The 21,899-nt window shown below is 37.8% G+C and overlaps 1 long non-coding RNA gene across 3 annotated transcripts; it reads left to right on the top strand.

Annotated features, from left to right (window-relative positions):
- On the top strand, positions 1-14,526 carry LOC110154618 (uncharacterized). Of its 3 annotated transcripts, none has more exons than XR_008633645.1 (6): positions 1-2,185; positions 6,745-6,831; positions 6,922-7,227; positions 7,766-7,838; positions 8,485-8,580; positions 10,538-14,526. It is a non-coding gene; the product is annotated as an uncharacterized LOC110154618 (long non-coding RNA). The 3 variants fall into 3 exon arrangements; XR_008633644.1 differs by having other exon boundaries at positions 1-4,288; XR_008633643.1 differs by having other exon boundaries at positions 1-6,831.
- The last annotated feature ends 7,373 nt before the right edge of the window (positions 14,527-21,899 follow it).

Genomic DNA, 21,899 nt, shown 5'->3' with positions numbered 1-21,899 from the left:
GTCTGGTTTAGTCCTGGTGCAGTCCTGGTTGAGTCCTGATTGAGTCCAGGGTTAGTCCTGGTGCAGTTCTGGTTTAGTCCTGGTTTAGTCCCAGTTTTGTCCTGGTGCCCTCTGGTTGAGTCATGGTTTAGTTCTGTTTTAGTCCTAGTTTAGTCCTGGTGTACTCCTGTTTTAATCCTGGTTTAGTCCCAGTTAGCCCTGGCGGTCCCTGGTTTAGTTCTGGTTTAGACCTGGTTAAGTCCTGGTTTAGTATCCAAAAGTAGACATCCTCACATCACTTTATGACTGATGAGTAGTAGCAGAGGGCAGTGTACTTTCTAACATGTGTTCCAGAGTAAAAAGAAGGATTAGTCTGTGTGCTTTCTCTTTAAGTGTTTCCTGCTCTGTAAACGTTTGTCGGGATTGACAGATTTGGGGGAGAATCTCACACAAACAACAGCGGCAAGCGGTACAGACTGGCTTTGACAAGATTACACTAGTTTGAAGTTTTGAACTACATTTAAGATCATTTTTGACTGGGCAATTTTGAACCCATCATTTTGTAGTTTTTTTTTAAAGCAGATACCAATTTCCAGTATTTGTCTGTTACTGTGGCCAATAACTAATATTTATGTTAAAGGTACAGTAGAGGTGTCGCCTCATCTGTATGATTCCATGAAAAAACGTGAATAACACGTAGTCACACAGGGACTGGGGCAAAACTGGTGCCAAATATCTGTTATATTGTCAGTATCGGACCTGTACCGATATCTGGGAAACCCCCTGGTATAATATTGGAAACAATATGTTGCCCAAAGTTTTCGTTTCTTAGATACCGTATTTTGTGCACTATAGATTATAAGGCGCACTGTCATTGAATGGTTTATTTTCAAACTTTTTTCACATATAAACCGCACCGGACTATAAGGCGCATTAAATGAAACACAACAGTTAGATAAGTCAGTCAAACTTTATTTAACGCGTTCACAATAACTCTCAACTTTGTTCAATTGTAACGCATAAAAAAATCCTGTCTGAGACGCTAAATTGTTGGTGTATTCACAATAAGTCATCATTGTTCAAACAGTTGGGCGATTACGACATCCAGCACGCCCACATCCCTCTCGTCATTATCCGAGTCAGTGTGGTTTCTGTTCCCTGGCAGTTCAGTGATGATTCCGGTCTTTCCTAGCTTTTCCGGTGAAAGCTCGGGCCACAGTTGATACTGATTCTTAGCCCAGGCGTACACAATCCGTTGGCTGTAAGTCGCTCTGCGTTGTCTCCCTGTCTTGATGAATGGGTGTTCTCCTTCTCTCATCCACTGCTTCCACGCAGCTCACACTTTAACTTTATAACAGCCTTGAGTTTAAAGTCGGCGTTGTGAGCGTGTCTCTTGACAGGTGCATTTTGATATTAAAAGAAATCACAGTATGTATTACTCCGTGATGCTCCTGACTACAATAGCCGTAATGTTGCAAGTGGTGCAGCTTTATAGTTTACTAAAGTCGTACTAAGACACCCCAATAAATTCATATATAAGGCTCTCTGGATTATAAGGTGCAGAGTTGGTTTTTTTTTTAATGAAATTAAAGGCTTTTAAGTGTGCCCTATAGTGCGAAAAATACGGTAATCTTACATTTCCTCTATACTGTACAACATTGATTGATTGTCGTTAACCAAACAATCAGTCAATTAACAACCATTTTGTAACACCATTTTTGATTTGTAATTAAAAAATTGCTTTAAGACTACAGGATATTCTATTTTTATTTTAGTAATCTTTTAGAAAAGCTGGAAAATGTTACATTTTAGCTTGTCTCTTGCTACCTTTTTTGCTACTTACTTAGAATTTATTATTACCATTTATATTTTTTCTCTTTGTTATTATATTATATTATATTATATTATATTACGATGTGTGAGCTACTGTGTCCAAATAATTTCCACTGTGGATCCATAAAGTTTGTACAAGTCTAAGTCTAAGATAGCATTTTGTTTTTCCTCTACTCTGTACAACATATTGATTGATCGTTGTTGTGTTTTTAACCAATCAATCAACCAATTACCAGCCATTATGTAAAACAGTTTGACAATCCAGTTCCCCTAACTGTGACAAACGTGCTCTCATCTTTCTTCCTGTGTTTTTCTATGGTGATGCGCTCTGCTGTTGTCGCTGTGGTGGACTTCCTCTTCTCCTCTTCAGTTTGTAAGTACACCTCTCCTCCATCACTCTCTCCTCTCCAGGGCTGTGTCAGGGCTTTGTACCCAGCTGCCTCCCCTCACGGCTGGGGCGCGTGGCGGGACAAGGGGCCCTCTGATGGATGGGACAGGGCAGGACCGAGGGGGGTACAGACTGAAATGAGACGTATCCTGTCCTGTATATCGTCCATCACCCGCCTGCCAATCAAAATGTCCCTGTGGCTATCTGTCTTATGGGTGACAGGATCTGCTCCTGCCAGGCCTGTAACAACAAATACTCAAACTGATACATAGCTATAAAAAATATCATGATTAAAGGCCCTGAATAAGATTTGTTCCATGTATTTGAGGAAAATTAGTCTGATATGTCGTAAAAGCTGCTCTCGAGGTCAAAATAAGTCTGCTTCGTGTTGTTTGGATCTGATTATAAAGCTTTTTATTGTCCAAGAATCAGGAAGTGCAGCATGCTAGTTGTTGTTAGAATTATCGTGACGGCAAAACTCTGCTCTGGTCTCTGAGAGTTGTGAAAAGCACTAGTAAACTTTATTAAACTCATTGTGGTGAATAATTAGAATACTTTTGAGGAATAACTTTGAACCACTGCAAACTGTTTAAAATGATTTTGTTCTGTTTTTCATGTATTTAAGACAATAAAATGTACAGTACCTTTAACGATACAAAAAATTAAGAAAAAAAATAAAAAATATTCATTTTACATCAAAATGATGCAAGCAATAAGGGTTAAATCACTATATACAGTATATTGTTCCAACTTTCATTCATAAAACAAGAAGTCGGTATAGAAATTATCCTGCAGAGTGAAATACCCAATCCAAAGTTGTGAGTTAAAGCAGTACATTTTTCTGGTAGAAGGTACAGCCACCTGCTTGACTTTCCTTATAATGTCCCACAGTGGTGACAGGCCAAGTGCGATATGATTTATTTAATTTTTGTTGAGGAAAACTGCCTTTTTCTCTCATGTTCGTTAGTTCGTTAGTTCCTAAAAAAACACACTTAAAACAGAAATAAACCCCAGATAAATTACATGGCCATACCAGCTTCAAACCAGCCTGATCTTTTCAGATTTCAGAAACTAAGCAGGGCCAGGCCTGTGTCCTTAGGTGAGGCACTTCACCCACATGGCCTAGTATGAAGGTGGTGTGCGTTAGTGTTGGTGGTGGTCGGAGATGGTGCAGATTGGCAGCCGTGCTTCCATAAATCTGCAATAGTAGCTTACTGCCAATGAGTATGGAGTGAATAAATAATGCTCTGTAAAGTGTCTTTGTGACATATGTCTGTGAAAAGTGCTATTTAAATAAAAACTTACTTACTTACTTACTTACTCCAATATTAGAAAGCCATACATGTACAAGGAGTCTGTGCTGACATTCCCAAGCAGAGACTCAATGTTTACGCCTATACTATGACTTTTATACACAAACTATTGTCCAACTACTGTCCAATCACACTGCACACGGGCTGTTATCTGGCTAACAAATCATGACATCATCCCTATCAGTAGTTCTTGTCCTATTTAGTTAGTTTGCTATTAGATAGATTACAATTTTATGCATTTGTCTTGACATATATCTGTGAGTCTCAGAGCTGTGATCAGAGCCCTTATCTTCACATGACCTCGGTACAATAATGAACTATAGAAGTGGTTATACAGAATAGCTCAGCCTACTTATTTATCTTAACGTTTTCAATATTTTTTGTTGATTAAATGCATATAAAATGACAACTTGTTGACTAAAACTAGACTAGAGCTGGTAGAAATATTATAAACTTTCTTACAATACAAAATTACAGCGTTGTTGTATCAAAATGAACATTGTACATTGTTGAACAGAGTAGTATTGACCTTTGCCCTGCCACTCGAAAATACCTTTGTTCGCTTTGTTACAGTTCATTGTACAACAGACTTTAACCTGTCCTTCGTCTTGATTTTAGCCCGTAGTCCTTTTACACTGTTACGGCATCACATGAACAGAGCCTATTCTTTTCTAACGCAGGTGCCCGTCCAGTCTCCCATCCATCTCCTGACTGACAGACACACAAAAGAGCAGAGCAGAGCGGAGCCAGACTGACAGCACCTTTAATGACAAACGTACAGTCCGTCTACTACTTCCTCTCTCTCTCTCTGTCTCTGTCTTTCTCCCTCCAGCACAAAACCACAACACCGTCCTTCATGTTAGAGGCCGTTAGACAAGCTGGTCCCTGCTCCGTAGTGAGTGGTGTCGTGACCTCTCAACAGACACTCAAAACGCTCGGGTGTGAGTACAGAGTTGGCTCTGAGAACTGTTTAAAAGGACTTGGATTGTATTGTCATTATTTTATTAATCTTTAAAATTAGCATTGATATAAAAAGTCCCATCTTTATAAAGTGTGTTTAACAGCACAAATCATCTCATCTGTTGTTGTTTCAGCTAAAATTAGGCAAAGTTTATTAATCCAATCCAACTTTGAGCTTTATTTGTATAGCACATTTTACAAACAAAACAGTTTCCAAAGTGCTTCACATAGCTATGCAACATTTTACTTTAAAAAGAGAAAAAAAAAATCTGCAAAATTATGTTTAATAAAGACAGAAAAATAAATAAAATAATAATAATAAAATCAATGAACAAAAATAATAAAATCAATACATAAAAGCAGTACAAAAAAAAAAAAGATAAAAACTATAAATAAATAAATAAATTAATTAATTAATTAATAAAATAAAAGACACAGAGGACCACACAACTCAAGCTGTATTAAAAGCCAGAGAATAAAAGTGGGTCTTAAGACGAGACTTAAAACTCTCCACTGTGGGGGCTGTTCGGACGTGGGGGGGCAGAGCGTTCCAGAGTTTGGGGCCGGCGACAAAGACGGCCCTGTCCCCCCTGGTTTTAAGTCTTGTTTTGGGGACCAGAAGCTGGAGCTGGCCCTCGGACCTCAAAGTGCGTGCGGGAGTATAAATTTGGATGAGGTCTGAGATGTATTGTGGGGCCAGTCCATTCAAAGCTTTAAAAACAAATAATAAAATCTTAAAATCAATTCTAAAATTAACAGGAAGCCAGTGCAGCGATGCAAGAATTGAGGTAATGTGATCACGCTTTTTTGTTTTCTGTTAAAAGACGCGCAGCTGAGTTCTGGACTAACTGCGAGCGATGAAGTGCGTATTAAAACAAAGATCAGATTAAATTCTACCTTGAGTAACAGAGCTTCAGACAGAGAAGAGCCTACAGTTAGCATCATACGCCCAGAGAATGTTGATGCCTTCAGCTGAAAGTCTGTTTTACTTATCAGGTAGGAGAATGATGCGGGGGCCTGTCCACAGATAAAATAGGAGTCGCTAGGGAGAAAAAAGGTTGAGAACCAGTGAAATAGACAATCGATGAATTCTGTGTGTGTATTCTTCCACTCACAGTAGAGACTAAAGAGAATAGTGCTTATTGAGTCCATATGTTCCACCTGCTGATGGCTCATAATTGCTCCACTTAAACTGTGACAGGTTCAACACTGAAGATCACAGGAGCAGCCTTTAATGGGCAGGTGGCTGTGGTTAGCTGCCGTGAGATGCTGTTTTACAAACTTTATTTAAATGATCCGGCCCCATTTTTGTGTCTTGTGTCTGTGTTGTCCCCGGGTTTGGCCTGACAGGAGCTGACAGGGGCAGAGATGTCGGGTGGGGCAGGGTCACGTACACATCATCCATCTTCAGGCCTGACAGGTGCGGGGGTTTGACAGGTGCGGGGGCTGTCACAGTGGACACAGGGAGGTGTTGTTGTGTAATTAGGAACGTGTTAAAAGCAGGAAACACTGAGCTCTGTGCAGCAGGACGCTCCCCTCTGAGACACATGTGTATGAGACACTAGTGAGTGAGAGACACATGTATGAGACACATTTTGGTCATCAAAATGTGCAAAGTTTCCATTCATAAATTCTAAAAGAAAGTTTTACCTTTACTGTCTAAAACTCTGAATGGACCACTGAATCCTTCTAAACTGTGTTTTCATTTGAAGAATTGCACTAAATGGCATAGTATATGTATATATGTATATACACAGTGAAGTGGCTCAGTTTCAGAGCTTTTGTGAAGGTGGGAGGAACAATCCCAGCTCCAATGACGGTATACTCTAATACTCTAATACTCATACTCATAATAATGCATTATAGACTACATAGAGTTTTACAGTTTGGTGCATTATTCCTTCACTCCACACTTGGTTAGGCTTCTATTGTAGCCACAGCTGGCCTGGGGCAAACAGATGGAAGTGAGACTGCCAATCTGCCCAATTTGCCCCTCTGACCACTACCAGCACTGCCACTGCTGTCCAAATACACCTCCTGGTACTCTCAAACTTTATATCACTTAATCCTGTGTATGCCTGTTTGTATGTCCTGTTCTGTCTATGTATATCTGTTTGTGGGCATACACAAGTACAACAGATGAAAACGAGTCTTGGGTTATATACTTAATACTGCTATGGTGTGTGTTTCCAGACATTATATACTTAATACTTGTATGGTGTGTGTTTCCAGACATTATATACTTAATACTTGTATGGTGTGTGTTTCCAGACGGCGCTGCACTGGGCGGCCAAACACGGCAACAAAGACATGGCCACTTTAGTGGCTGAAGCCGGAGCAGACGTCAACACAAAATCAGTGAGAGCTCTTTCACATTTACTCTGCTTTCATTGTTTAAATTGTTCCATATTAGAATATCAGTTGTATTTTTCTATTTTTGTCTTTCAGCATGTAAGTACCAGGATGTTGGGCCCTTGGGTGCTCGTCTCCCTCGGTGACGTAATGAACCTCCAGCTGTGCAAATGTATTACAGCAGCTCGTGTTTGAGGCTCTGCTAATAAATCATGTCGTGTCATCTTAATTGTTTCCCAAAACAGAGCGTCGCCATTGAAAACGAAAGCAATTTTCACTGAATTGGCCGAGCAATTATGTTTTTAATCATTATCTGGTGTTGTCTTAACCTTTACTAATTTGTATCTTTTTTTCACACTCATGTTTTGATTGGCTGTTCCTGCGCCTGGGAAACTAAAGGGGGTATGTACTCAGCTCTTTCTACACTTTGTGAATCTGTAAAGGTGAATGTAACAGGTTAGACTACTCATTTCACTAAAACATACAGCTAATGTTGTTATAGTTTGAATTTTACTTGCTTAGTTTTTGCTAGTTTTAAAATGTTGAGAAGTTTATAATTTTACTTCCTGCTTGGACACAGTGAATGTGATGTAAGTACCTTGTACATACATATGTGGATACAGTTAAACATAATGTTAACAAGGGCCAAAGTGCACACTATCAACGATTAGACCAATAAAAATGAATGGTAACACTTGTATTTTGATAAATGAAAGTTTAAACTCCAAAATCGCCTTCCTTGTGCGTAAACTGGCTCTGCAACTTAGCATTACTTCTTGTATTTTTGTACTTCTCAACTTTACTTCCACAGCTACTACCACAACAAATGTAATAATTAGAAAAACATAAAAGTCTGTCATATGGACTTGAAGTCTAAATGTTCTGTGTTAAATACTGTACATGTTAAAGTCATTGACTGTATTTTTCTTCATCTAAACAGGGATACACGCCTTTGCACATCGCAGCCTTACATGGACATCGCCATATCCTAGACCTGCTCGTGGGGACTTATGGTATGATGTATAACTAATCCAGTTTTGTTTATATAAACTTACAAAAAACACTAGTTAATTTGAAACGGTTTGCAGTGGCCCTTAGTTATTCCTAACTTACCTTATGGATTCAGAACATACAAATGATTCACCACAAAGAGCTTATTAGCACTTTCCACAACTTTCAGTGACCAGAGCAGAGTTTGGCCTTGATGGTAAAGCTAACAACAACTAACATGCTAACGTACACTTCCTGATTATCACTTTACAGTTAGATGCAGACTTCATTTTTACATCAAAAGATGCTTATACAATATATCTGTACTGGGCCAAGACTAATTTTGCTTAAATACATGGAAAAAAAAAAATCTGGTACAGGATCTTTAAGCTGAGTTATCAATAATTGTGAGTAATTGTGCAAGATTCTCCTAAGAAATAGTTGGAAGAATTAAATTTGACCCGATAACATCCCTAATTCAGTGGCTGAGTCTTAAACCTTTGCTCTAACTCACATTCAATCTGTGTTCTGTTTGATTTGCCTGTTTTCCACACAATCCACTTTCCTGGTTTATTTACATGAGGTTTTGTGCTTCTTACACCATCTCCAAAGCAGCTTACAGCATTCCTCACTCCAGTGTCGACTTTCACGTTTAGTTTTTCTTATCAGGAGCTAAAGAAAACCTGAGGGACTACAGCGGCCATCTCGCTTTCCACTATCTCAACATCAAGGAACCCGAAGTGTCGGAGGAGGAATGTGACATACGTGAGTACATCTCCACTCAAAGGTGTAATGGTAAAGAGATTCAAGATAACTAACTGCCTTTTGCTACTACCCAATTATCAAACTTCATCAGATAAGATAAGAGATCCTTTATTTGTCCCACAATAGGGAAGCCACTGAAGGTATTTGAACGGATTATGCAAAGTTAGGTATCAATTGGCATTATAAAAAGAGGTAGGTAGAGTAGCCAAAAACTGGATTCATGTTACTTCAGAATAATATTACTCAAGTAGAAGTACAAGGTAGTGGTCCAAGAAATTAATGTTCAAATGATTTTGGGGTGGACTGCCCAAGCTCAGCCAATCAGAGCGCTGCTTTTGGCTCTTGCTCAGGTTGATGAGAAATGAAAATACTTTATTATTAGCTACGGACAGTGTGCAGATGCTTTTTGTGACAGCTTTTGTAATATATTATAATTTACTCATTTACAAAAAAGTTGGCTACCCCATCTATTTCTTTCACTCTAATCCCAAGAATCTAGATAACTTTTTGTCAATTTTGCCTACCCTTAATAGACTCTATTCACACTTACTGGCAGACACTGGATATATGCGGGTGATGACTTTAAAATTTTGCTTAAAAGAAAATAGTAAAAGATGAAGAAAGGAAATGATGATGATGAAAATAATACTAGTTAGGTATATGGTGTTTAGTAAAAAAAAAATGGGGGAGAAAGGGAAATTAAATTATAAATTAGTCAAAATATGAATATAGGGAAGCCTGCTGGTGTGGTTGTGCTGCACTACCACATTACCTTTGTTTTTGTGTTTGGAGGAAGGAGTGGGTTGTGGGTGGGGAGTTTTGTTGTTCTGTGTTTGTTGTAGGTTTTGTTTTGTGCTTTTCTGTCTTGTTTTTATGTTTACTATTGTATTTGTTAAATGCGAATGACGACTTCCGGTGTAGTTACTGACGCTGGACATTATGGGTGTGCAAAAATATCAAAATATTGATATATTGTATTGTTTAATGTGATGATTCAGTATCAATATCATGGGCTGCTGTATCAATATATCACCAAGAGTATTTTTTGTTATATTTTACTAAATTATTTTGTTACAGCTTCAGTTTTGTTGCTTGTTTAGAAGAAGGAAACTCGCTTATGCAACACATTTGACATTTTCACTGTTTTAATGAGTAAAATCTGTGTTTCTAATGAACTTTGCACAAGAAGTGGTTTAACAAAGACTTGATTTAGCCTTTTTTTTTTTTTAACTGTATCGAATCGATTACAATACAAAGGAGGCATCTTAGTTTTTTTTTTTTTATATAAGTTTGACAAATTATAATACACAAAGAAATAGCCAGTTTATAAAAGGAAAAAAGAAAGAATACAGTGACATTTAGATGAAGAAAACTGGGCCATTTTCTCAGTTTTCACAGATTATTACAGTGATACTATCGCCAGTAGAGCCCATGGGAAGTTGTCATCCACATGTTTCCAAAATGTCTTCTGGTTTTGTGATGTAAACGTGAATAAAGCCCATTTAATCTCACTAATATCTGGTGTTAAATATCTACTGTACTGTAACTTTACAAATGACCTAGTTTGTAGACCTAGTTTGTATGAATTTGATCACTGACAGTGGTAATAGAACTTCTGCATACAGAATGTTTAATATAGGCAGTTTTGGGAAATAACTAAATACAGGTCATGAAAATACAATATTTAGAACACAAATTTTCTAATCTGGTAGTATTCAGAATAAAGTTCAAGTTCTTCATCATGCAATTTTGGCTTTGAGCTGCACAGTATTAGTAATAAAGAAGGAACGAAAGAAAATACAGCTCTTTCACTGTGTACATGTGTGACTTTTTTTTAACGCAACTTGATGTAAAAGTATTCCAAGTATTATTAGAATACAGTACTCTGTTTAGACCATGTAACGGTGTCAAATTCAGTAGCACTCTCATTCACCTTCTGTTGTTTCCCTGTGTCCAGAGTACGCAGTGACCCAGGCCCGCGAGCGCCACAGGAACAGGAAGCTGGCGTCTCTGTTTTCCTCCAAGAAGAAGTGGGGATCTGCTGAAGAGTTAGCCCCGATCGAAGAGGAGCGGACTGGGATGCAGCAGCTGCCTCTGCCCCCCTTCAGGCCGCGGAAGTTCTCACGCTGAGACTGAACTTCATGTAAATACAAGAACATTGTTTTGATAGGGAAAAATGGAAGTGTTAAAAGCTGAAGCATTAAAGCACTAAACGGAATTACAACACACAAGAACGCAACTCGAAACTGCTCCATCACCAAAATCATTGTGGCTTTCCTCAGAAGAATTTCTGTTTGAAAAATATTTTACAATGGGTTTCATTTGTTACCTGACCTCAAACATGATTATATAATAGTTAAGATATTTTTGAAGCTTCCCATTGGCTTGCCTGGCAAATCCAAAATGTACTTTCTCTGTATTTTTTATACTGAGGGATCAGTCTGGTCCCCACTCCCTCTGTCACATCTCGAATCGTCCAATCAGATTTGTTTTTTTCAGTGACACATAGGGATGGGTATTTGATTAAATCTTCTTAATTGATCATTAATTGAGAATTAACGATTGATTTTGATTAATCATTGAAATTTTTTATATAAAAAATATCATTTTATTATTATTATTAATCTGCATAAATAAATACAACTTTAAAACATATAAACCATTACTACTAGAGTCACATCAGCATTTGATAATATAATTCAGCTTTGTGCACATTTGTTTATGTTTTACAGAAACTAAACTTAAAACCGCATGGCTCATTTGCATAAACTGCAAGCCTGAAAAAAAAACAGCTCACTCCTTGTGCCCTGATGCAGTTCAGCTTCTGTTTGACTATAGAGGATGTTGATGATGCTGGTGGTGAGTCTGTTCCGTGTGTATCACAGATTGGAGATGGTTCATGTTAAAAATTTCAGAGATCATACATGTGCAGGTTGTACGAGTGCAGATTGTACATGTGCTGAACAGAACAAACTGGAATACTCAAAAAACTCGATCATACCCGGGACACTGATGTGCAGTAAACACACTCACTGAGTGGTACAGTGTCTCCAAGGAGCCAGAGCCCAAACGTGGAACTGTGAGGCACAACTCCAGTGTTTGTTTCACACACAGCCTTGTCTCCTTACACTACGCATAGCAACCTACATTCAGTTTGTCGATTAAAAATGAACATGACTGGCGAAATTCTTAATGATCAATTATTGATTAGTTGACTAAACATGCCCATCCCTAGTGACACATTTGTTTATTTCAGTGACACATTTATTTATTATTATTATGATACAGATCGTTTCCCTCACCTCAGATTAACAGACCTGATTTGACGATTCTGCAGAAATTTGCGACTTTTTTCAGTCCCATGTGATATTTTTTCTCTGATCCTCCATCTAAACTCAGGGGCATTCAACAGAGACCAGACTCACATCTTCATAAAATATTGAGTTAGTTTGTGTATTCTGGATCTCAGGCAATGCCACTGGAGCAGATCATTGTTAAAGGGAATGACATTTTGACAAAACTGGCTGCAATGTTTGATTTAAAAAAAGTTCCGTCATTGTTTGAATTTGAAGAGATCAGTATTCTCAATGTGTACATTTTTGTTTTCCATTAACGTGAATAGTGGACTGTTTACTTCCACTGTTACTTTCAGGAGCATGTAAGATCAGCTTTACTCTGCATACTCTGCTTTTATTATTGAAATTTACTTTAATGGGCTAGTTAGTATGACTTGCTTTTGATATACGTTTTGATTGTTTCTCTTTATAAATTATCTAAAAAATATATAGGCCTACTGTTCTTATGTCAAAGGCAAAATTCTTATCTCAGACCTATACTCTGACTTCAAATCACAGTCAAATAAAAAATAAATCCACCTAATGAGTCAAAACTACTCAAACCAATGTATTCTGAATTCAAATAATTTAAACTTTGTTGTGTATATTGAATTCCTTTTAAAGATTTTAAAGCCATGCCATGATGTTACTGTTTTAATCTGTATTATTATTATTATTTTGAAATCAATTATAAGCTTATTGTACGAGGTATGATAACAAGTTTGAAATGCATTCCTTTGTTTTGACCGTAATGTCTTTTGTCATTTTGTTATACATTGCAAAAACAATATACAGTATCTACATAAGTTAAAATGATTTCACAATAATTTTCTTGTTTCTTTTCAATGTGTTTTTGTCATCTTTTGTTGTTTAAAGGTCCAATATCACACAAAATTAACTCTAATGTGAGCTTTAAATCATGTTTTAATGTTGTTACCTCATCAAAAACAGACCTGGAGTTATGTTTTGTTTCATTCACACATGTTTGAGTAATCCTGGTCCACTAAATTTTTTCAGTTTGAGAGAAGAACTCAGGAAACTAAATTTGAAATACCGTATTTTCCACACCATAGGACGCGCTGTTAAGCCTCCAGCCCCTCTTAAGTGCCCCACAATCCAGAGCGCCCTATACACGAATCCACTCGGGTGTCCCAGCACGACTTCAGTAAACTACAAAGCCACAAAACCTACAGCGCACGCAAACACGCACAGAGCAGACAGCGACCGCACAGCGAAAAAACACCCGCCACACTCATCACTCCACGCAGACGAGGAATGGAACAGAAGAACGAACTGAAAAAGCGAGTGCAATGTGCCACTTCTAGCCACAACTGAACAACTGAGTCACTGCGAACACGCCGACAATCCGTTGGTCCCAGACAGCACCCTCCCTACACGCCACAACTGAACAAAGCCCAGAGTCACCGTGAACGCCACAAACAAAGTCCCACTGGCCCATCCAACTGTTGTGTTTCGTTTAATGCGCCTTGAAAAAAGTTTGAAAATAGACCATTCAATGACAGTGCTCCTTATAATCCAGAGCGCCTAATAGTGCGGAAAATATGGTATTTGTGTGTTAAACACGTGTGAATGAAACAAAACACAACTCCAGGTGTGTTTGTGGTGAGGAAACATTATAACATAGGTCAGAAAATAGCATAATATGGGAGCTTCACTGCAAAAATCAATATCTAAGTAAGTTAAAATGACTTAAATTAAGAATGTTTTACTTTATTTGAGTCGATTCAACTTGAAAAGTAAAATGATCTACCAATGGAATAAGTGTGTTTTCCTTAATTCAAGCAACATTTGATTTTGTTTCTTATTTTAAGTGCAAAAAGTTGTGTTCTTTCTTATTTTAAGTGCAGCAAGATGTAGTTTCATATTTTAAAACAAAAAGTCTTGTTCCATTGGCAGATTATTTTATTTGTTGATTTAAATTTACTCAAATCATTGTCAAACTTTGTTAATCCAAATGATTTTAACTTGTCTAGATTTTTGTTTTTGCAGTGTTTAAAGTCATTTTGGTGGAGATGTTTCCATGGAGATGTTATCGATTGCTTGGAATGTTCCACAGTATGACATTAAACTTCAGTACCTCCACAGAGACCAACGATTGACACCACCAGGCCAAATTACTGGTCAGATCTGTGGAGATGTAAACCCCCACTCCCACCAACCAAATACTTGTCAAAACTATTCAAATTAAAATAAGTTCTCAGTGCAACTTTTACAGTGTATGCCGGTTGTTTTATTGCCCTCGTTTGAAAACCGTGTTGTTTTAAATCTGTTACAAGTACTTTTACGACTTCTCTGCAGATTTCTGTTGTGATTTCACTCTTGCGTCATTGACTTTTGGCTTTTGTCCCCTGATTTATGGCCCCTGTTGTTCGTCTCAGCTAATTGGGCTCATTGCATTTGACCCGCCTTGATATTGACGCCGTTACAGATCTTTTCAGGTTTTTTATTGTGGTAATTTCACTGAAAGAAAATGTAATCTCTTGTTTACATCGCTATAAGATTGTAAAAGAAACACTTGCCTTATCAACTATTTGCACAGTATTTATTTAATGAATATATTTTGATAATAAAATGCATTGTAAACTTGTAACATTGTGTTTACTCTTTTTTTATTATCATTATTTATTTATTTTTTTATTCAAAATCTGTCTTGCCATGTGAAGGAATTAATTCTAAATGTCCAATATTATGCAAAAATGGACTCTTGTGAGCTTTAAGCCTTGTTAGAATGTTGTTACCTCCTCGAAAACAGACCTGGAGTTGTGTTTTGTTTCATTCACACATGTTTGAGTAACTTTTTATTATTAGTCTGTGTATCTCCACAGCTCAAAAAGCTCTGTCCTTTTTACCTTTAGTTACACTGTAAACCCAAATGTTCAAAGTAATTAACAAGAGTAAGTTGTGGATAGTCAAAGTTTTAGAAATAGTTCTAGTAACTTAATTATGTCAAGTTGCTGTAACATGTTCTTCTTTTTGAGTCATTTTAACTTATATGTTTTGATTAAAAGTATAAGTGAGTGTAACTTTAAAACATAGTAAAGGTACAACTATGATAAAGTTCAAATACAGATTATTTCAAAATAAAATTAATGTATATAGTACATGTTAAAATACAAACAATTTCAAAGCGTTTCACCAAAGAAGTGAACTTATTCCATTTGTTTGAAAACTCCCAATTTTACGTTTTAATAAATGAAAATAATTGAGTTGCCTTAACAGAAAACTATGAGTCATATCCACTGCAAATATTTGAGCACTTTTAATTCAGTTGTTATCAAAAGTACAACCTTTAAAGTTCTGGAAGATTGTGACTTTTGAGTTAATCAACAATCGATTGCTTCAATTTTTTTGAGTTCTGGTAACTTATTTGTGTTTACAGTGTAGGTCATTCCCAGGCTGAAATGATCCAAATGATTCTAGTGCAGGTGTATGGAGTTTAAAAACACAGTAGAGCACTTCCTGTATCACAGCATGACATCATAAGGTGGAACAGAGTGTTTTTCATTTGAGTGAAAAATAGAAATATGCGGAGTTTGTGCGTTAAACATGTGTAAATGAAACAAAACTCAACTTGAGGTATGTTTGTGATGAAGAAACTGTTATAACAGATATGGGCCCTTTAAATAAATGTAGTTTAGCTGCTTACGATTGAAACCAGCAGCCTCCCTACACACCACAACTGAACAAAGCCCAGAGTCACCGTGAACGCCACAAACTAACTAAACCACTCACACATCTACAGGGTTGGGGAGTAACAGATTACATGTACTGGAGTTACGTAATCAGAGTACAAATTATGAGTAACTGTATTCGGTTACAGTTACTGTTTCAGTGAGTGGTAATTGGATTACAGTTACTTTGTTGAAATAAATGGATTATGCATGTATTTTCCTGTTTTCCTGTATTCACATTATTTTAATTTTTATTAATGAATTTATTTATTTTTTGGTAATTCCACTCATTGCTGGAAACTAAACCAGGTCTAAACCAGTATTAAATCAGGACTAAAACCAGGTCTAAACCAGGTCTAAACTAGATCTAAACCAGGACTAAAATCAGCTCTAAGCTAGATCTAAACCAGGTCTAAACTAGATCTAAACCAGGACTAAAACCAGGTCTAAACTAGATCTAAACCAGGTCTAAACCAGGACTAACACCAGGTCTAAACTAGATCTAAACCAGGACTAACACCAGGTCTAAACTAGATCTAAACCAGGACTAACACCAGGTCTAAACTAGATCTAAACCAGGACTAAAATCAGCTCTAAGATAGATCTAAACCAGGTCTAAAATCAGCTCTAAGATAGATCTAAACCAGGTCTAAACTAGATCTAAACCAGGACTAAAACCAGGTCTAAACTAGATCTAAATCAAGTCTAAACCAGGACTAAACCAGGTCTAATCTAGATCTAAACTAGATCTAAACTAGGTCTAAACCAGGACTAAACCAGGACTAAAACCAGGTCTAAACTAGATCTAAACCAGGACTAAACCAGCACTAAAACAGGATTTAACAGGACTAAATCATGCTGTGTGGACGTGTCTCCTCCTCCTTTATCAATAATATTTTTAATACGGTTAAGTATCTCCGTCTTTGCTTCTCTACAGCAAATTAAGTAAACCAAAGTATTCAGATTACGTTACTCACTTTAAGTAATTTAATGGATTACGTTACAACCTACATTCTTGAGTATGTAATCTGTAATCTGTAGGGGAGTACATTTTAAAAGTCACCTTCCCAACACTGCCCATCTAACTGTTGTGTTTCATTTAAAGCCCGGTGTGGTTTATTTGTGAAAAAAGTTTGAAAATAGACCATTCTGAGAGCGCCCTATAGTGTGGAAAATACGGTAACTATTTTTAAAGGCGTGCGCGAATGTTAAAAAGTAACACGACGTCTTTTAATTCATCCCAAATCAGTTTCTCCTCACTCCCACTCGACTTCTTGCTTGCTGCTCAAACTCAGCTTCTTCTCTTGTTCTCAAACTTATGATAATTCCTGTTCTAATCCTGCTTTGATGTGCCTTTAAAGTACCTGACTCGGGGTGCCACAGATGGGTTAAATATGGCCGGGCTCTCCCTTCCATAGGATTTGGAGCCTAATTCCAGATTATGTGAAAAGGCCAGCACTTGCTTTGGTTCTTAGATGGCACACAACACACAGGGACAGAAGTACACGGAGCAGGAGAGGGCTCTGCTGGTTTTGTCCTGTGTTTTTTTGAAGCTTTTTTGAAGGGGATGCAGGGGATAAGAGGGGGTTTCTGTAATAGATACTTATCAGGCTGCCCCCAAGCCCCCAACACAAAGTCCCTGTGAAGAGATTAGACACAGGGAGGGCACATTTACTCTAATCCAAGGCTTTTGAGGCCTACAAGCAACAAGCCCAAACTGAAGCTCCCTCTTGGGCTGTGCTGGGACCTTATGTTTAGATTTTTTTCACACTAACAGGTTTAGTTCTGGTTTAGACCGGGTTTATAGTCCTGATTTAGACTTGGTTTGAACCTGATTTAGACCGGGACCTGGTTTATTTAATGGTTTCTGCTTGGTTTGGATCTGATTAGCTCTACTTTGGTCCTCATTTAGACATGTTTTAGTCCTCGTATAGAATTAGATTAGACTCGGTTTAGTCCTGTTTAGACCTCCCCAAACTGTATCCACCACTTGTGATTTCCTGGGACCTTATGTTTATTTTTTCTTTTTGGTTTAGATCTGGTTTAGATTTGGTTTAGATTTGGTTTAGACCAAGTTTAGTCCTATTTTAGACCTAGTATAATCTTAGTTTAGACCTAGTTTGCTAGTTTGGATTTGGTTTCATTCAAGTTTAGACCTGGTTTGGATCTTTTTAGTCTGGTTTAGATCTGGGATTGTTCTAGTTTGTACTGTACTCCTGTTTCAGACCTGGTTTAGTTCAGTACAGAATTGAATTTATCTAGCTTGCAAATAGTCATTTACAGGTTTAAATATTGCTCAGAAATACTTTGAAACCATAGACCAGGTTTAATCCTGTTTCAGACCTGGTATAGTCTGGTTTAGACCTAGTTTGGACCTGGTGTCCTTCAGGTTTAGACCTGGTTTGGATCTTTTTAGTTGGTTTAGATCTGGGCTAGTCCTACTTTGTACTGTACTTCTGTTTTAGATCTGGTTTAGTCTGGCTTAGATCTGGGAGAGTCTGGTTTGTACCATACTCCTGTTTCAGACCAAGTTTAGTCTGGTTTAGATCTGGGTTAGTTCTAGTTTGTACTGTTCTCCTGTTTCAGACTTGGTTTAGTCTTCATTTAGACCTAGTTTGGACCTGGTTTCATTCAGGTTTAGACCTGGTTTGGATCTTTTTAGTCTGGTTTAGATCTGGGATAGTCCGAGTTTGTACTGTACTCCCTTGGTTTAGTCTTGATTTAGATGTAGTTTAGACCTGGTTTCTTTCAGGTTTAGACCTGGTTTGGATCTTAGTCAGTTTTAGATCTGGATTAGTCGTAGTCTGTACCGTACTTCTGTTTCAGACCTGGTTTAGTCTGGTTTAGATCAAGGATAGTTCTAGTTTTTTTTATACTTCATGTCTCAGACCTGGTATAGTCTTGGTTTAGACCTAGTTTGGACCTGGTTTCATTCAGGTTTAGATCTTGTTTGGATCTTAGTCAGGTTTAGATCTGGATTAGTCCTAGCTTGTACCATACTCCTGTTTCAGACTTGCTTTAGTCTGGTTTGGATCAAGAATAGTTCTAGTTTGTACCGTATTCCTGTTTCAGACCTGGTTTTAGATCTGGGATAGTCCTAGTTTGTACTGTACTCCTGTTCCAGACCTGTTTTTTTCTGGTTTCAAATCTAAACCCACATCAGATCATCAGATACAAATTTAGAACCTCGTCACAATATCAGATTTAACATTTGCGGTTTATTCTTCATGACATCATTAAAGGCGCACTGTGTAACTTTTCTGACATAGGGCGCCTGTCTCCATGGAGATGCCTGGAATGTCCTACAGTATGAAAACGAACACATCTATCTCGCAAATAGCCAATTACAGATTTGAACATTGCCCTGAAACACTTTGAAACACGCAGTCGTCAGCCTCTCCACAGATCTGACGCTGCTGCCTTAAATACACGTTTCTCGCCTCCGCGTCTCATTGTCCGCGCTGAAAACATCCCATAATAGCTCTTTTTATTCTCCGCTTGTTTTATTGTGTTCAAATAATGCTACAAAGTGCCTCCCCGTGTCGTCCCTATCTTGTTTGCGGCATGTATGAGGCTTGCATATCGCCGGGGGTGGATCGGCCTTTACAATGGGACCCAGAAAGCGCGGAGGGAGCGAGGGATGGAGGAGGGAGGGAGCGACGGAGAGAGAGAGAAAGAGGGTGGGAGGGGGGTTTGCCTTGTCCCTGTGTAACCGATGCCTCCCTCTGTAGAGATTAGCCGCTCTATTGTTGTCCAGGTTGCTCATTTCCATTGGACTCTTACCTCCTGCGGGCTCCAATGTTGCTGTGTTTTGGGAGAGAGGGAGGGGGAAAGAGGGAAAAGAGGGGGGGGTCACACAGCCAGAGTCCCGGGGTTTCCTTGTAGCTTTTGTTTCGCAAATTAGGCCCGAATGTAGATGTAGCGTCACAGGGCCTTGTCAGCTGCCCTCCGTGAGCCCTCGCACGACAATAACGGGGACATGAACTTCGCCGTGTAACCTGCTTTCTTATACAAACCCGTATTATGTTTTATTCAAGCTGGGAAATGTTGAATCCTTTGTGCTTAATGGAGCTTTCAGGAGTTTGACCTAAGGTTGTGAAAACTGAAGTATCGAAAATCTGAGGCGTATCGACAGTGTTGGGAAGGTTGCTTTTAAAATGTATTCCCCTACAGATTACAGATTACATACACCAAAATGTAGTTTGTAACGGAATCCATTCAATTACTTAAAGTGAGTAATGTAATCTGAATACTTTGGATTACTTCATTTGCTGTAGAGAAGCAAAGACTAGGATATCGTAACATAAGATGTTTTGTCTGATAAAAGAAAATGAAAAGCCCAGACTTTACTGAACCAAATTTTAAAATATTATTGATAGAAGAGGAGACACGTCCATGCAGCATGGTATAGACCTGTTAAATCAAGTTTTAGACCTGGTTTAGACCTGTTTTAGACCTGGTTTAGATCTAATTTAGACCTGGTTTAGTCCTGGTATAGACCTGGTTTAGATCTAATTTAGACCTGGTTTTAGACCTGTTTTAGGTCTAGTTTAGATCTAATTTAGACCTGGTTTTAGACCTGGTTTAGGTCTAGTTTAGATCTAGTTAGACCTGGTTTTAGTCCTGGTTTTAGACCTCTTTTAGACCTGGTTTAGTTTCCGGCAATGAGTGGAATTACCAAAATATGAAAATACATCTTGTTACACTTAAAATAAGAAAAACAACAACTTTTTGCACTTAAAATAAGAAACAAAATCGAGTGTTGCTTGAATTAAGAAAAACACATTTATTCCATTGGTAGATAAGAGGGATGTAACAATAACCGAAATATATTGATATTAACTCTAATAATTATCCTACAAGCTAGCAAAATTAGTAAAAAAAAAAGACATCTCTGGAAACATTTATTATTATATTTACAAAATACCACAGTTTTTGCGTTGGTCATATCATTTTATTTTGTCGTATTTATCCCCTACACCAATGATATTATTTTTTTCACAAGAGTCACATTGGAAGAGCAAAATCAAGAGGAGATCCACTTATACCCAACATACTCCAACATATCAAGTCACCTTTGCAAATGTGCATTTGTTTGTTCTCCATTAGCTACTGAAAGTCTGTAAATGCATTTTTAAAAAACATATTAATTGGACATTCCCCCAAAAAGAAACACAGCCAATACATCTTCAATTAAAACCATATTTACCTTAATACTGGGATGAGCGGAAGCTGCATGCATTATGACTAATACTAATCTGCATAAATAAACTCAACTTTACAACATATAAACCATCACCACTACAGAAACACCTCAGCCCGTTTGATCATATAATGTGTTTAATGCAGCTTTGACACATTTGTTTATGTTTTACAGAAACTAAACTTAAAACCACATGACTCATTTGCATAAACTATAAGCTCTGAAAAAAACAGCTCTCTCCTTGTGCGCTGATGCGGTTTAGCTTCTGTCGGACTAAAGAACACGACTCAGTGGAATATGAGTGTTCTCTCTGTGACAGAGAGATGTGATGATGATGATGATGATGATGATGATGGTGAGTCTGTGTGTGTATATCACGTTGGAGATGGATCATGTTGTCAGAGATCATACGTGTGCAGGCACAAAGAAGGTTGGGGACCACTGCTGTATAGATTGGTATTTAATTGGATTTTTGACCTTTCCAAGTAAGAAAAAGACTCCAAGTAAAACAGAAAACACACACCAAAGTTATTGTAGAGGTGCAAAAACAAGGAACAGCAGTTTAAAAGTGAAAAAATGCACTGCACACTCCGATGGCTGATGTCCAAAAGCTTTTTTTATTTTTTCAAATAACATTTTGGCAAAAAGCCTTCGTCAGATCATTTTTCTTACTTTGGACCACAGTATGTAAAATGACTGAAAGCCCAGAGGAGCTCAATCTCCAACAGGCTCCTGCAGCGCCACTCAAACTCTGAGAGATACAGGTACAGATATATTCATACTATAATACTCCCTACAACTATAACTGTAACAACTCACCCTAACAGATAATACTCCCTACAACTGTACAACAACTCACCTTTATGGTAACAGATAATACTCCCTACAACTGTACAACAACTAACACCCTTTATGGAACAGATAATACTCCCTACAACTGTATAACAACTCACCCTGATGTAACAGATAATACTCCCTACAACTGTATAACAACTCACCCTGATGTAACAGATAATACTCCCTACAACTGTATAACAACTCACCCTTATGTAACAGATAACCCTGAGTCCTGTCAATCATATCACAGTT

The sequence above is a fragment of the Boleophthalmus pectinirostris genome, unplaced genomic scaffold, assembly GCF_026225935.1.
Source record: "Boleophthalmus pectinirostris isolate CB_2022bp ecotype Guang Dong unplaced genomic scaffold, ASM2622593v1 HiC_scaffold_8, whole genome shotgun sequence".
Classification (NCBI taxonomy): Eukaryota; Metazoa; Chordata; class Actinopteri; order Gobiiformes; family Gobiidae; genus Boleophthalmus; species Boleophthalmus pectinirostris.
The sequence above is the reverse complement of the archived record's forward strand: the minus strand, read 5'-3'. Positions and strand labels throughout refer to the sequence as shown.